Consider the following 14,113-nt stretch of genomic DNA (forward strand, 5'->3'; position numbering starts at 1 on the left):
ATATATATCCTATCGAGATATGTTTTTAAGCATTAAGAAATCTTTTAAATGTGATGTTTGTCTGGGTCTTCATGCTGTCTGACACATCCTGGCCCTGTTTGTAGCCCAATAATGACTTCCAAACAATTCAAGTATTCAGAAAGTCAGAATAGGTAGTATGATATGTGGTCTGTACAGGTTACCCAATTAACTAATTGACAGTTAACTAATTCCAACTGAAAAGATGGTGTTGTGGTGCTGTTTACTCACAACAAAAACAGTAGTCAAAATTTCTACTTTCATTTGTTGTCACTGAAACCGTCAGTATATGATGTTTGTTGATTAGGTAGCACTTTTCAATAAGGTTTATGTGACTGCGCTAACAATGAATGACAATTTTACAGAATGTATTAATGTATGTAGGTTAATATTAAGTTATTAATATACTATTCTTCTTTCATGTTTTCTTGAATTCCAACTTGTCACTTACCACTTACATGCATGCGTTAGCATTTACATTAATAACCTTAGAAGGTAAAAGCAGCTTAAAAACAGCTTTGGCCGCACATTCCACTCCATTTTGCTACATCTGAAAAAGTCAAGTTCTTCCACTTATTTCATAGAGCAAAGGACAGTGGGCAAATTAGTCCAAAGAGCATGAATGGATGCACTACACAGCTTAAACTATCTATTTTTAACATACTATGATTTGTAGTGCAATAATTCTTATCTTTTTTATTAGAACATGTAGGTAAAAATAAGTGAACTGCATCTTCAGGTAGTAACAGCACTGACTGTTTGCCTAAGGAAGGAATTTTTTTTTTCTTGCATGTCAAAGACACCTATTATGAAATGAAAAAAAAAATGATGTGATTGTTTTATATTTTTATATATAAATATTTTTATTTTATTTCTATTTTTAGTTTTAAAAGGGGAAAAATGCTTTCTTTTTACGTGCCAAATATAAGAGGAAAATATTTAACCAGTACAGGCTTGGATTATGCATTTCTCTGGAATGTGCCAAATTCAGCTTTTACTCTTTCACATTTAACATGTTTTTATTTTGCCTGTGCAATCATTTGAAATAAGGAGCAGGGAAAATCATGCAGCAAGAGCATAATTATAGGCACAATCATTCATACATTTTGACAACTTTGATATGCACGATTCATTTGGACTTTGTGAATGCATTTCGAATGATGCCAGATTATTTGCTTTGGATGGAGGCGTCTTGTAATTTACTGCAGCATGTTAAGGTTCATTTTGTTTGGTGTTACTCATAAGAAGAGCTCTTACAGTATGGATTCTCATTGTTTGTTTGTTTTTGTCAGTATGTTCAAGAAAGATGATGTTCTTTGCATCTCACGTAAGAAACCAGGTGTATTTTTAGCAGAAATTGTGATATCCAATTAGTAAGTGTAGGCACAACAGTGTCGAGAAAGGAATAGTTCAATCAAAAAATGTGAATATTTAGTAATCATTTACTACTAACCTTCATGTGATTTCAAACCCATCTGATTTTCTTTCTTCTCAAAAAATCTTTTTTTTGTGTTTTACAGAAGGAATATGAGGACTGGGACTGTCAAGCTCAAACAAAATGACAAAAACAAGCAATACATACAGTAAGTTATCTATGCACTATGTTTAGATGCTATACGAACGTTTCTTACACTTGACTGATAATTTTCAGTTAGCTGTTAACTGCTGCAACCAGATCATTGAGACTGTGAACAAATCCTAGAACAAATCACTGATTCATTGAAAAGATCTATCTCAAAAGGCCAATTCTTTTACGAATGTGAATAAATTGGTCTTTTGATTCCGTTCTTTTCAGTTCAATTACTATTTTGTTCAGTATAACTTTTGTGAACATATACCAAGGAGAACCAGGTCAGATATCAAGATTTTCAGTGGGCTTTTTGGTCTATTTCTTGCGCAAACCTTATCATTTACCTTCAAAAGACTTATAGATTATAGCGTACAAATAGTATAAAGCACTTTTATGATACTTTTATGGCATTTAATTTATAATTATCAAGCGTAGCGTTAGTTCTGGCAGGTCACGTTAGTCAAGCTCGCATCAGCTGACCTTCAGCTGATCCCCATCTACCTATGGGACTACGACACCTATCTAAGCATTCATATATAAGGTCCCTCAGTATTATCAGCAGTTTTCGCATTGCTCAATAGCTAATTACCCTCCTCCATCCCCAACTCCTCCTCTGTCAGTCGGGATTCAGCCTTCTGATTCTCCTTGAATCAGACTAATTCTAAAATGTGTACATAAAATGATTGAACTTTAACAATATCTGCAATACATTTGTTAGTTCTGTTCTGTTTACCCTGGGGGGTTATTGCTGCTCTCCCTGCTCTCATCCATGCTAGGCTGCATTGAGGCGCAGGGAGTTCTTGCCCAGAACAGAACCATACCGCCAATCCAAACTGTATGCTAATTGTCAATCATCTTTGACGATAGTGGTCCTGACAGAACTGGGGTTTGTCATAGAGAAGAGTGACAAGGATATTCTTCAAAAATGTGTGTTCTATACAGAAAAAATACTACAGGTTCTATTACGACATGAGAATGAGTTTTTGGTTGAACTAGCTATTCCATTAAGAGTAGGAGTAAGGGGCCATTCACACAGAACGCGTTTTTCCATTCCAATGTGCTACTTTTTCTTTGTTTTTCTATGTAAACATGCGCTAGACGGATGTGTATGACTATTGCACTCGCGTCTTGCATCTTCTGCAGCTTCTCGCACGTGAGCGCCACGTTTTTAAGATGCTGTGTCAAGTTAAACGAATTTCAACTTTTACACACAACGCCACTCATCAATGTCAGTTCCAAAACAGTGGACCAATCAGAGGATCCCAGAGGCTGGGCAAGCGTTGCAGCTTTTGTTTACAGTAGCAAGTTGGCATGGCAACTGTTTTATTTGAGGGCAACATAGTGAGGCGATTCATTTTAATGATGTCAGATCTTCTTTAATTGATCTTGCTTTCACCAATTCCATTCATTTCATTTTCACACATGTGGACCTCTATTTGTCATTACCACATATTTGGCCATATTTCTGAGTTGTCGGTTTATTTGCATGCACTTGTATGCAAATGCTCAGTGTCATTCGCAATGATTCAACCCCCGTGTTTGCACATCACTTCGGAGCTCTTGCCTCTTGCCTGTCTTCTCTCCAAAAGCGAAAAACTGGAAGAATCCATGCAAGGAAACAAAGATCTGCTCAGGCACCTCTTCGCTGGCACAATTCAGCGTCTGCTCCACTCACCTTGAGACGTCCACCCCCCATCTTCCTCACCCCCACACCCAAGAAAATGTGCCATCTAGAAATGGACTTTGGCTGAGAGAAGGAGAAGAAAAAAAGAAAGCAATTAGTCATCGATTTCAAAGAGAGTGTATAATAAAACGTTTCCCCCCTAAGGTAAACCTGTGGAATACAAACACGAATTAACCGCCCACACGAGCCCTGTGAATAAGGCTAGAAGAATGTACAGCAGCCCACACAACCGCTATTAAAGAGTGACACACTTAGACACACCGACACATGTAGATATGCCTCTCACCTCCCTGTCACTCTACCCTTAGAGGAGTCGTACAGCCTTTCAATATTCATCATGTAAAAAGCACAGGCTATACTCAGGTCCTCAGATCTTTTCGCACTCGCATGATGGAGTTCTTTCATAGCCAAGCGCTGCGGGGTGAGATAAATGTACACCAAACCTATATGTAAACGTGAACATGCACTGCCAGAAATGTCTGTGTGAAAATAAGAGATAAAGTGATACATTTAGTGAGTTTTTTTTAGTAAAAAAATGTGCTGAGAAAAAGTCAACAAACATATACATCAAATACTTTTTTTCTCTGGGAGCTTATGGCAGTTTTTTTTCTCAGGTAAATTTATCTTGCTTGGTATTTACAGGAAATTTACAGTTTTTTATGTAATATAATATAATATTCATTATATTATACCACAACATGATTTTGCATATGATATTGCTTGAAATATTGTTTTATATTATAATAAAATAATAAAATTTTAACAACAATGTCATATTTTTGTTGACTTTGTTGTTGAAAAGCTGAAATTATGTCATCCTGTCTTACTGAGTCCGTCATGTTTCTGTTAGAGGACACAGTTTGGACACCTACTCGACACCCTCCCGCTCTCCGCTGTTACCCTAGCAACGGCTATGGTTACTCGGGTGCCTTGTCTCCCAATGGGCTTTCACTGCGTTTGACTGTTTTTGAATCGAAAGAGAGAGAGAGAGAAAGTGAGATGACAAGTGTTTGTGAAAAATCCACATTCAGAATTTCCCAATCCCACATACAACTTAAACTGCAATCGCATCAAAACACCAGCAAAGGTTAAACCTCAGATCACTTTGACCTTTTTTAAAATCTCAATGTGTAGGCCCTCACAGGCCTGAAACCTTTGGGAAAAGTACAGAAATACTTCTTAGAACAGGATGCTTAAGTAAAGAATTGGTACAATTTGTTCCGTAAGAGGTAACAAAACCCTTACAAGTATTTTTTTTTTTATATATGTGCATATATATAGTGCATGTGTGTTTATGTATATACATAAATATAACATAAACACACATGCACTATACAGTATATATACACATATATACAAAAAGAAATAATACTTGTAAGGGTTTTGTGACCACTTAGGGAACAAATTGTACCAATTCTTTACTTAAGAATTCTGTTGTAAGAAGTATTTCTGTACTTTTTCCAAAGGTTGAGGATTTATAGTACATACCACTCTGAAGTACTTGAGAGAGTACCATGGTATTATCCAAAAACCCATGGTACTTTTTTTTTGTGTGACATAGTGTGACATGTTTTGTCTGAGAAACCCAGCAAATGTGTCATAGGTTTGTGTTCAATGCATTGTCTGTTTTTATAGCAGGTCTTTACCAAGGATGAGCACACTTGCCACAGAAGTGTGACATCAATAGAGTCTTAGTTTCCAGGAAAGAGATATTGTCTGTTCTGTCCCTTCACCCACATGGTGCAGATGAGACATGATGAACTACTTCTCTGGGGCCACTCTGGGATGTCCAGAGATGAGCTCTTTCAGTTTTTGAATTGTGAGTGAGTGATGGGAAAAATGTCTGGGGCTGAACTGATGTGAGGTCTGACCGCTGAGGACAATGCTGAAAGGAAACATGCCTACTGTGTCTGTCACTCAGTTTGTTTAATCATATTTTCCATAAAATGGGGATTTTAGGTTAAATGTTTTTTCCCCCTGTGTTTTGTAGTCTTAAACAATATTTTGTAAAATGCAGAAGAATATTTCTATGATATAAACAATGTATGATAAATACATCTGTTAAACACAGTTTTAGTTGAATTTTCTGTAGCTCAACAGGTAGTAGAGGTTTGAGTCCCAGGAAATGCACATGCTAATTTAAACAGTGCATACCTTGATAAAATCCTTATGGCACATATGCTGGTATTACAGTGAGTATAAAGACTCATTTGCAACCCTGTTTGCCCCATAGCCTGTTTTGTTTCTTAAATGAAACAGGATGTTCAATGAAAGAAAATGTACAATAGGACAAGCTTGATTTTATCCATCTGTATAGTTGATTGGATTGTAAAAAATAGGCATTTCGGGCGTTTTTGAAAGAATAGTGTTATGCTTAAGGCTGCATTATTTGATTAAAAAAACATTGTGAAATATTATTACAATTTGACATAATATTTTTCAACTGTGATTAAATTTTAAAATGTAATTTATTCCCGTGATGACAAACTGAAATTTCCTGCAGTCATTACTCCACTCTTTAGTGTCACAGTGCTACTCAGTATTTTTGTGGAAACCATGATATTTCTTGTATGATTCATTAATGAATAAAAAGAAAAAACAGCATTTATTTGAAATAGAAACCTTTTTGTAAAATTATAAATGTCTTTATTGTCACTTTAATGTCAATTTAATGCTCTTCTATATTAATAAAATATAAAAAGGCTACAGCAGTTAAAGTGACGTCAACAGAAAACGAAAGTTGTCTCAAAGAAAAAGAAAATTATTACATTTTGTTTAAAGGTTATGAAGACAACATTTTTTAATGTGCACCAATTAATTTTTCACCAGGAAAGTGCATAAAGTAAATGGGATCAATTTTTATTTCTCTTTATTCTCTTTCTCTCTTTTTTTAGTTAAGAGCAATAAATATCTCCTTTTTTTGAAGAACAACAATACATCCAATGCTCAAAAAGTGATTTTGATGCAGGCTGCAACGCCAGACAGAAGTTGGTGGCCTTTAGTAAACAGTAGAAAATGGTCATCATGGTCTGACCTCCAAACATTATTGAAGCAGACTCTCATCAGTGTCTCGATGTGACTCATGGCCCTATGCGGTGTCTGAAGTAGGAAGGGTTGACACGAGCGCTAATGTATGCAAAAGCTTTTCACTTATCAAGAGCTGTTAGCTCATCATTGTGAAATGTCAGACCAATTTCTGTCTGTATGATTCACCCAGGTGTTCTTTGTTGCTACATGTTGCCCCCAGAATTTAGAATGTCAACGGCATTGATGTATTTTAACATGCCGGGAGAGACTTGGACTTTTCCCCCTTGTGCCTTGACTGATGCTTGCATGTAATTTTAAACATTAATGTCCACAACCAGTGGCATTTTTTAGAAAATTAGACATTCAAGGTTCAGTCCTACTGTAATGAAGCAATCTGCGTCTGTGATGCTCCTCGCCAGCCGCTGCCTTCAGCTATGTTGTAAACGAGTGTCCCTCCTTAGCTGGACAAAGCCTCTCATTCCCACTGGAATGCAATAAGACAGAACATGCGGCCGAGTTTGATGCCTCGTCTCAGGTTGCGCAGGTGTACATGTGCTCTGGATTTGCTGTTATTGAATGACTGAACTGACAGGAGGCCGCGTTTATCACAGCCTGGTAACCTCCCGCCGACAGACCTCCCGTCATCAAGGCCAAGAACGAGGAGAAAGCAATCGGTATGCAGGCGAAAAACGTCTGTCAGCACTCTGCCATGTCTATATAATCCTCCAAGACAAATTAGCAGGATCTTTTAGAAAAAGGAAAGCCCTTTTTACCCACTGTAGGAAGTGCAAACCATCTCTCCTCATGGGGGATCTTTTCTTTCTTTCTGGTTTTTCACGCTGAGGTTCAGCTGTTACTTTGGAGATGATTTTTTCCCCCCAACCGTCAAATGCTGTCCAGTATCATAGAAAACATATGATATCATGTTCCTTCAGCATTTGAGTTCAGTCTGTCTTTTTCAAGATTTAAATTACTCAAATTGTCTTAAGCTTTGCCCAGAAAAGTCAAAATCATACAGGTGACGGGATGACATGGGTCATGAAATGACTTGACCGTCCACAGACTGAACAGGACCACCGGGGTTCACCAGAGAAAGACCCTGTCGTCAACTAATTTATGTCCCACTGTATGAGTCTCCAGTACTCTCATCCGAAGTTCACACAGTTTTTTTTTTATATAGACAGCTCAAATAACCCTGAGAACCATTAAGCTTATAATCCATAATTTATGGGGCATTTAAGATCTAAATTTCATTTTATGAGTATGTCAGAGCTTGTTTCCGATGTGTCTCTTAAAAGGGACATCATGCCCATTTTCCAAAAGTTGATATGATTCTTTAGAGTTTTCATAAATCGTCTGTAACATTCTTTGGTAAAAATTGCTCAATGGTCATGTAAAACAACACCCTTTTTACCTGGTCAAAAACATCTCTGTTCACAGCAACCCGCTTTCATTTCATCCAATGTCCCATTTAACAAGATATGTGCCAGCTGTTCTTCTTCTTCTTCTTCTTCTTCTTCTTTTATTATTACTATTATTATAAATTTGATATACAGTACCGTTCAAAACTTTGGGGTCTATAATTAATTTTTATTTTTTTGAAAGAAGTTTGTTTACCAAGGCTGCATTTATTTCATCAAAAATACAGTACAAACTGTGATATTGTAAAAAAACAAAACAAAACAACAACAACAACTCTTTTCTATTTGAATATATTTTAAAGTTAAATTTATTTCTGTGGTGGCAAAGCTGAATTTTCAGCAGCCATTACTCCAGTGTTCAGTTTAACTTAAAACTTCAGAAATCATTCTAATATGCTGATTTAGTGTTTAAGAAACATTTCTGATAATTATCAATGTTGAAATGGTTGTGTCTCTTAACATTTTTGTGAAAACTGTGATACATTTTTTTTAGGATTCTTTTTTTTTTTGATGAATACGATCGAGAATAGCAAAAGAATAGCATTTATTTAAAAGAAATTTAAATGTTTTTACTGTTGATCAAATTGAATAATTTGTTTATTTTTTGAATGGTACTGTATGTTAGAATAAGAATAGTGGCAAGAGCTGCACTAGAAACATTAGCTGAAGTTACAAAAACCTCAGACAGTGAGAATGGTTGGAGCTTTAACATAATGGTTTTATGTGGGCGATGTGAGTTCTAATTTGGCTTGCAACATTTTCTGATCCTGTTCGCCACTCTACTTATCATTGCCTGTCCTTTTTTCAACTATCCTTTCGAGTGAAAAATTAAGGTTTTAATGAAAATTTTGGTGGCTGTTTATTTAATTTTGTGAATCACAGTGTGAAGATATACAAGCAGTCGTTTTCCTCACTTCTGTGACCCCAACGCCATTCAAACTCCACCTTTAAGTCTAATATTTTTATCACACATTCATTAACTTCCACTAATTAATTAAGAAGTCCAGGGGGAATCTCTTGAGTTGAGTCTCATCCATTGCAAGCCCAATCTGTTTACTGTCATTGCACTTAAGGTTTATATTAACATGTTGACTCCTGAAAAAAGGAGTGAGAGAAAGAGATAGACAGTAATGAGAGAGAAAGTGCAAAAAAAGACAAATCTATTGTCTCTTTGTTTTTTATGCTTGTCTCGGTGGAATTACTTTCTGCAGTTGAACTTCCCACCTTGCTTCAAGCACTCTAGCCCACTCCACAGCCCCCACCCCCCACAGCTGTCCCTGGAGAGGACCCCCCTGACCCTCCTCAGCCTATCTGCGCCAATGCAGCCCACTTCTCCAAGTCCTGGAGAGGAGAGCCAGGCTCCACTAAGCAGCTGGTGAAGAGGCAGAGAGATGATGCCTCTCTAACTCGCTCTCTCATTCTCTCTCATTCTTTGCCAAGTTACATCCAAATGTCCGTAGTCCAGGCAACTAAATTCACTGATGGACTAATGCACCTGTATTTTTAAAAATTATTTTAATGTAAATATTATGTGTGGCACTTTCAAGGAATACAAGTTTTGGAGGCACAAGTGACATGTTTATTATTGAGAGAACTGTTGGATAAGCTATAATCGTAACCTAAAATTTGTGGTTAGTGCCCAATATATACAACTGAAAACATTTTATATGCACATTATATTGCATTAATGCATTGTGTTGCGCGGATTCAGTGTCTGTGTGAAGAGTGAAGGTAGATCATCACTTTCAGGACTCGGGAGCACTGATCCGATAACGTGTCAAACTCCTCTGACCCTGATCGGCAAAGTTCCCCGCAGGGCCTTTGAAAGGAAGCAGACTAATGGTCATTCATCACTAAGCACTGGGTAAACAGAGGAAGTGAGAGGGTGATCGTGCCTTTGTGTAATTTATGTGGGAAGCGATGTGTGTACAACCGTGTGCAGGGCAGAGTTGTCTACGTTAGGCTCCAGAATGCTTTTATTTAAGGTTCTACTTGACCCATAGTGAATCACCTCAGAGGCACCTGATCTAAAGGTGCTGTCTCCAGACTGGCCCCCCAGCTTGATCTTGTTTGAACTTGGTGATCTCTGTGTGAAGATGAGCTGAGAATATAAATTGTTAAGGCAATAAAGAAGTATCACTGTAAAACAAAAATATTTGTACAATATTACAATTAATTTAAAGGAATAGTTCACCCAAAAATGAACATTTGCTGAAAAAGTAATCACCCTCAGGCCATCCAAGAACTCATCTTCAAGCTTGAATGCTTGAAGATGAGTTTGTTTCTTCATCAGATTTGGAGAAATTTAGCATTACATCATTTGCTCACCAATAGATCTTCTGCAGTGAATGGGTGCCATCAGAATGAGAGTCCAAACTGCTGATAAAAACATCACAGTAATCCACACCACTCAAGTCCATCAATTAACATCTTGGGAATTGAATAGCTGCAAGTTTGTAAGAAACAAATCCATCATTAAGAGGTTTTAACTTTAAATTGGCACTTCTGGCCAAAATACAAGTCCATAACACATGATAATATTTCCGCTAGTTAAAAATTCCATCCTCCCATCTCACATCAAAATCCACCAACATATTTATTTAGAACTGTTTTGAACTCTTTTAGCTTGTAAACGGTGCTGGATCTGTGCATATTTCTCTCCTGTTTCAGATGACACTGCTTTTTCAGTGGAGAAAGCAATATTATGGATGGAGGAATCATATTTTAACCGGAAGCAATGGTTTAAAGTTAAAAACACGGATTTGTTTAATACAAACACACAGCTTTTCACTTCACAAGACGTTAATTGATGGACTAGAGTTGTGTGGATTATTTGTGGATTACTGTTATGTTTTTATCAGATGTTTCAGAACTCACATTCTGATGGCACCCATTCACTGCAGAGGATCTATTGATGAGCTAGTGATGTAATGCTAATTTTCTCCAAATCTGCTCCAGTGAAGAAACAAACAGTATTGGATGGCCTAAGGATAAGTACATTTTCAGCCAATTTTAATTTTTGGGGTGAATTATTACTTTAAACACTGCCCTCTAAAACCTTGTTTTCTTGTAGAATCAGTTACATATAAGTGTATGCACATGTATATTTGGTTTAGGTTTAGTCTTGCTTTCTTAAGGTCTTATTGTTCCCTTTCACTGTCACTCAGTGAATCTTCCAGCCCCTTAAGCATGTGTGACTAAGACATACCAACCTACAAGTTCATTCAAGGCAAACGGTACAAAAATGATAACAATCCTGTTGGTTCATGCTCCTGTCTTAGTATATGTTCACGGTGAAATACCAGTGATATACAGGTAGACACATCTTTTCTTTAATAGACCTGGGTTGAATAGAGATGCTGTCAGGTTGCTGGTCAGAATGCTTGAAAGCCTGCTGTTAACAGTTGATGATTAACAGAGATGCTGATATTGTTCTCTAACCTAATTCCTTTGCATTATCTCTTAAATACTGCTACTGTTGGCTCGGTGGGGAAGCAGCCATTAATGTAATTAATTAATAAACATGAACATGAAGTTAAGTTAATCTCAGTAGCCTGATTGTTTTGAGAATTAGTGTTGCCATGTTAGTATCTGGAACCAAATTTATCAACAGAACTGCATTTGTCAGGGGACTTTGACACTTATGCTTATGCGCAGAGAATGGTAATGTTCATTGGTTTATCTAATAATTCATGTGCTGGTTATAATATTATTTTTAATCATTTTATTTTAGGATTTTTTGCCTTCACATGATCCAGGTTAGTTGACCCTGGGTCCCTGTGAGCCACCAGTTATATGTCCCAAGAATGTGCAAAGAAAAAAGCATCACAACTCAACATTGATTGATTGATTGATTGATTGATTGTAAAGTCATGAGACACTTCCTGGTGGTAGCTTGATGTATTTAAAGGGATATTCAGGATTATTTACAACTGAATCTCTTTAGACAGCATCTGTGGCATACTGTTGATTACAGTAATTAAGTCTTGTCCCTCATTTTGTAAAACAATGGATGTTCACAGTAATGTGCTTACAATAGAATCCTTGCAGGGAAGTGGGCAGCACGTCAAATAAATGTTTAATGTGCAACTATAAGACTGTTTTGCAAGTATAATCATAAAACGTGTTGTCATGAAACTTGTGTGCAGGAATTCCTTGCCAACAATTTCTGTTATTTAGTATTTGTTAATATGTACCAAGGAGAGACATAGGAGATGTATGACTATAACTATATAGTAAGCACAGTTAGTAGGTACGGACGATCTGACAGGTCTCTACAGCTCAAATAACAAACCATTTTTAAATACAAAAGTTTGCGCTTTAACAGAAATGCTTTAACCAAATGCCATTGTAGCCAAAAGGCTACAATGTTGGTGTATTACTGTAAACTAATTTTCTATACATTTTTATAAAGTGAGGGATAGGTCAAAACTATTTTGTGTGGTAATCAGTAAGATGCTATTGTTCCGAGTATATTGTTCTCTAATAATAAGACATGCCTTGAGTGTGGAAGTGTGTTGTTAGTGGGTTGCACAAAAAAGCACGCAGCTACTGTTGAAGGGGTATGAAACAGAGCATTAAAAATAATTAAGAGGAACTTGAGCATCTTGTTGCAGTTTCCTGGCCTGCTGACTTCAAGAGAGCAGTTCACTGTGAGACTGATATTTCAGACATATCCCCTTCATGAGCTCCTTGCACCAGCTGGAAATGGAAGAAACTAGTAAGCAAAACAATGTGATAAAAGGGAGGATAAATAGTTTGAGTAATTCTACCATTGTCTAAATAGGGATGAACGATATATCTGTATAACATCAGTTCTGAGCCTAAATGACGGATTTTTAAATGTATCGGATATTTAATTGTGCATGCTAATTTCTCCTATGTTTTACATGACCATTGTCATTATCTAACTCTCAGCTGAAGTTAATCTTTAAATGTATTATCACAAATGTATTATCTTTAGCAAGTTTCAAAAAGAATACCCATTTTCACACTGTAATATACATTATAACATTGTGATGACTAAATTTACTTGTAGCATTTACAATGATTGTATAGAATTTTGATATCTGCCATTTATGAGTTCTTCAGCCATAAAATTAAAATAGTTCTGTTATATTAAAATCTGTATCGAATTTTAATATCGGTGCATCCCTACATTTAAATATTCTGGATTTTAGTTTTAGTGGTTTTAGTTGTGCTGATTTTTGAGGGCCGCATTATTGTCATTTTAAAACAGGTGACTTTTTTTCAAATGCATTTTCTATGCAGGCCAAATAAAGATACTTGAACGGCGTCCATAGATGAAAGAACCCGGAATAATTTTTTCCGGAATGCGATAACATTCCTGTATTAAAGACTAGTAAAGGAAGCGCTTTTTCAGGCTGAATTCTTCTTCTCTCAGTTCTCACTTTAATAAGATTTTGAGGTACCATCAAGGACAACTCATGTATGCCACTGAACCTTTTGGCTCATTAGACAGGTGACGCCGTAGTCTCGCTCGGCTCTGTAAGAGGGAGTGTTAGGATAATGGTGCCGCAGAATCACATTACCAAACACCCACACATGCATGCATACATAGACGCCAGCATACACTCGACCATCGGCGCAGAACACAAAGACAAAGAGACGAATGGAACTAGAGAGCCTTCGTATGTGGCTTTCCTGGTCCATCCAGATGGGGATGAATTGAGCGACGGAGGCTGGCTTCATATTTATTCATCACCCTTGGTTTCTCATCTCAAACACTCACATACTGAATGTTTCTCCTATTATATCCATCAGAGTTGCTGAAGCTTTTGTGCACCGCATTCGTCTAGGAGAAGGTGTTACATCACAGTGGAGCACAACAGGGGATGTGGAAGGCTTAATCAGCCCTTCGGTGCCCAAACGGGCTTCCCACACTCTGTCGAGGGGTCACCCCACCACCTCCATCTCCATTTGAAACACTCCAAAACGGGGGCTCACAATCCAGCGTGTGGGGGTGGAGGAAGGCTACAATGGGTCGCAGCGGCAGTCTGTGAAAAATCAGCGCTGGTAGCGGACAAAAGGTAATGGAGAGCCTACACATTTGAGTCGTGACTCCTGCATGAAACAGCTGTAGGAGTTGTCTGACTGCACTTGTAGTGCTGTTGCATAACAAACTGGGCGGCTTTAATCGTGATGGGCGCAGGTCAGTTTTCCTGTGGCACATTCAGCCCCTCGGAGAGGCACTCCTATCTCAAATAGCACTAATCCACTGAGTGCATTTCAATTCGGTACTCAGCGATTCAGCGAACACCCCCGCGGTGTGCGTGTGTATGTGTATGCACGCGAGTGCATCACACACTCACAGAAAATCAGGAGCGAAATGGCCACAAGCTGGTTATGTTGCACATACTTTTGAAACTGAAA

At 37.4% G+C, this 14,113-nt stretch overlaps 1 long non-coding RNA gene across 1 annotated transcript in view; it reads left to right on the forward strand.

The window, feature by feature from the left end:
* Positions 1-12,460, forward strand: part of LOC107673673 (uncharacterized) — a 28,733-nt gene extending 16,273 nt beyond the window's left edge. The window contains exons 3-4 of the long non-coding RNA XR_001632427.1: positions 1,539-1,601; positions 12,337-12,460. This is a non-coding gene — a long non-coding RNA (uncharacterized LOC107673673). The remainder of the gene's footprint in view (positions 1-1,538; positions 1,602-12,336) is intronic.
* The last annotated feature ends 1,653 nt before the right edge of the window (positions 12,461-14,113 follow it).

This window comes from Sinocyclocheilus anshuiensis, unplaced genomic scaffold (assembly GCF_001515605.1).
Source record: "Sinocyclocheilus anshuiensis isolate Anshui unplaced genomic scaffold, SAMN03320099.WGS_v1.1 scaffold628, whole genome shotgun sequence".
Classification (NCBI taxonomy): Eukaryota; Metazoa; Chordata; class Actinopteri; order Cypriniformes; family Cyprinidae; genus Sinocyclocheilus; species Sinocyclocheilus anshuiensis.